Genomic DNA, 3,633 nt, shown 5'->3' with positions numbered 1-3,633 from the left:
TAACTATTTAAAGTATTATTTAATTACAATTAAATATTTTTATTAGTTAGTCAATTAAATATTTTATTTCATTAATTGACTTCCAGGTTGTGGCGAGGCACTAGGCCTTCTTAGTTATTGGAGCAACAACCACTTTCTAGACAATGTCTCTTAAGGAAATTCAAACATTTAATTTTCTTACTAAAAAACCCTAAGTCTAATTAAAGTTTAATTTAGAAAAGACTTTGGAACCCAATATAGGTTCCAGCTAATTGAGTTAATTAAAAATCTCATAGGAATATATTTTTGAGAAATTTTCCTAATTTGTCCCTTGTGGTAATTAAAATACCAGTTTAAATTATTATATTTTCTAATATTTTGATTTTTAACATTTAAACATGCACGATTTTTCAAATCTTCTACTTGTATTTTCAATTCATCATTTTCCAATTTGAATTTTTCAAAATCTTCTAATAGGCAAGATTTAGCTAGAATTAACTTTAATTCTTTAATTTCTTTTTCTAGTTTGCAACAATCTTTAAATAATAATTTAACAAATTTAAATAGCTTATCGGGAGAAAGAGATCGTACCTGACTTACCTTATCAATCTCATTATCCGTAGCTCCTCCTGAACTGCTGCACTCTTCCGATGTCGCTCCCCCTACATCGATGCTCTTGATGCTCATTTCGGATGAGCTTGCTTTGTTTTCATCATCTTGATGACTTGCCATTAACTCAAGCCCAGCAACAGCTTCAACTTCTGATTCGGACGATGTTTCATCCCACGTCACCTTTAGCGTCTTGTACTTGTTAGATTGGATAGGCTTCTTGTTCTTTCCTTTGTCCTTGTCCTTGATCTTTAACTTAGGGCAATTGTCTTGAACATGCTCTTTTTCATTGCAGTGGTAGCATCTGATTGTTCTTTTCTTTCTACCCTACATATGGTTAGTTTTTCTAGATTTAAATACTTTTTAAAATTATCTTACCATCATTACCGTTTCTTCATCGTCGAGAGAGGATTCTGAATCTTGTTTGTCCATCCTTGCCTTAAAGGCAACATTGCGCTTCGACTCCTTCTTTCAGATCTACACATCTCATTTCATGAACTTCAAATTTTGAAAACATTTCTTCTAAGGTAACAAATTCTAAATCTTTAGATATATAGTAAGCATCTACTAATGATGTCCACTCTGTAGTTCTAGGAAATGTATTAAGCACGTACCTTAGTGAATCTCGGTTGCTTACCTTTTCTCCGAGATTCGTGAGTCAAGTGATGAGTTCCTTCATTCTTGAGTGAAGATGTGCAATGGTTTGTGTTGGGGATCGGACGACCGGCTTGAAGGGGGGTTGGATAGATGGCGCCCCCAAATCGTTCGCTTCCTACGTTGTTAGATTGCGCAGCGGAATAATACAAAAATAAACAAGCTAAACAAAATACAAGACAAGAAATGCAAACCAAGCTACACGATCATTTACGTGGTTCGGAGATAAAGCTCCTACTCCACGGTGTGTCCGTAAGGTGGACAATCCCTATCCGTCGATGGATTACTCCCCGGAAGATCTCCGGCTAGCTCAAACCTCCTTATGGGTGGAGAAACCTCACCATAAACTCACCAAGACCTCTTGGACACAAGGGAAACTCTTGAGCACTTATAGACTACTAATTAGAAGACCTTAACCAACTCTAATTTCGTCAGGGATAACCAAGCTTCCAAGCCTTGGTTATATAGGCCGCGGGTTGAAAACCCCGCCTACCAGTCGACTGCCAAAACATGCAGTCGACTGCCCTCTGTGGAAATTCGACCGTTACATCCCAACGGATCGATACCAGTCGACTGCTAAAACTAGCAGTCGACTGCTCCACACTGACCGAACGAACAGAACCATTCTGTTCGCACCTAGTCGACTGCGCCAGTCGACTGCACCAGTCGATTGCTAAAACATGCAGTCGACTGCTACAGTACTGCTACAGTGACGCTACAGTAAAATCCTAAAACTAAAATTTTACTCCGAGTACAATCTCTCATGCACTCGTACCCTCACCCTTACGACTCATTTGACGCTTCCTTTGCAGCTTTGACCTCTTACCTTCAAGCCTACTTCCTTTGGCTCTCGTCCCTCAGATGCATACAAGCCCGCGACTCTTCCCCAATGCCATCCTTCGCGTATGCCTCGAAGTCGCTTCCCTCGGCCCTTGTCCTCGCTGCTTTGTCCACGGTCCCTCGGATGCTCCATCCTTCACCGGACCCGAAGCCATCAACCTGAGTCACATGTGTATCCTGCAGTGCTGCACAACTCAAGTACACATATCAAATACAAGGGTGAACCTAACTTAAACCCTTTGCCCAAACACCAAAATACATGATCCCGCGGACCATTGGGATTGCTCCAACAGTTTCTTCTGCTTCCAATTTAATGTTGCTTAACTAGTTCCCTAGCAGAACTCATCTTACGAGCTTGACTTCGGATGCCCCTTCATGTAGCTCAAGGAGCTTCTCTCAAACCTCTTTTGCTGAGTCGTAGGCGCCGATCCGGTTGACTTCTTATGGCAGAATGATGCTCAGCAGATGGAACTCTGCTTTGTCGTTTGTCACGTAGTCGACCTGCTATTTTTTCATCCACTGGTATTCTTCCTTTCCTTTGGGAGCTACAAAACCGAACTTCATTATTAAAAGCAATTCAAAATCAGTTTTAAGGAATATCTACATTCTCTTTTTCCAACTCGCGAACTCCCCCTCAAACTTCGATGGATATATGCTCAGTCCGGTCATCTCATGTGCTTCGTTCGACAGTTAGTCCTCCAGAAGCGTCCTACAATAATACCACTTGTTAGGTCCCTTGGCGCCCGGCTAGAGGGGAGTGAATAACCCCTGCACAAATCAAGCAAACGAACCTTTCTCGGCTTATAACTTAAACAAAATAAACACTTGCATAAGAATAAATAAAAGACTAAAAGGAAAGAGACACCAAGAATTTACTTAGTTACAACCGGGGAGGTTGTTAATCTAAGACAGTGAAGTCATACTAATTTCTCCTTCAGACGGAGAAGCCTCTTATAGCAATGAAAGCATAGAAACAGAAAGCTAAAATAGAGCAATGAATGTGTACAAATGTTGTATTGATCTTTCTTCTTGTTATTAGCTTCTGGGAGCAGGGCTGCTTAATTAGCCTACTCGGGGCGCTTGGAAAGGTTCCAGGCACCTAGAGTGGGATAGAACTCTATTCCTAACGCAACAGTCAAAGGCCATGTCGAAACTGATAAAACTTGGGTTCCGAGCGCCTCGACTGCTCCGGGCGCCTGGAATGGTTCCGGGTGCCCCGGACTGCTCCGGGTGCCCCGGACTGCTCCGGGCGCTTGGAATGGTTCCGGGTGCCCCGAAGGGGAAAGTCAACATTTTGTTGACTTTCTCTCCGGGCCTTCAGCTTTGAATTCGCTTGCTTCGGTCCTGGTCTTCCATTTCGGCTTTGCTCACTTGGGTGATTTCGGCCATCTAGAATAGGGCTCACCCGAACTCAACTTCCGGCCTTCTCGAGCAAGCTTCCGCAATGACTTCTCATCCCTTGGAGAGGTCGCACACCTCCTTCTCGCCTGCCCGCGTACTCTTTTACAGCACCTCGTCCCTCAGACGCACCAAACCCATCGGTTCTCTCCT

The sequence above is a fragment of the Zingiber officinale genome, chromosome 1A, assembly GCF_018446385.1.
Source record: "Zingiber officinale cultivar Zhangliang chromosome 1A, Zo_v1.1, whole genome shotgun sequence".
NCBI lineage: Eukaryota > Viridiplantae > Streptophyta > Magnoliopsida > Zingiberales > Zingiberaceae > Zingiber > Zingiber officinale.
This window is presented reverse-complemented; position numbering follows the sequence as displayed.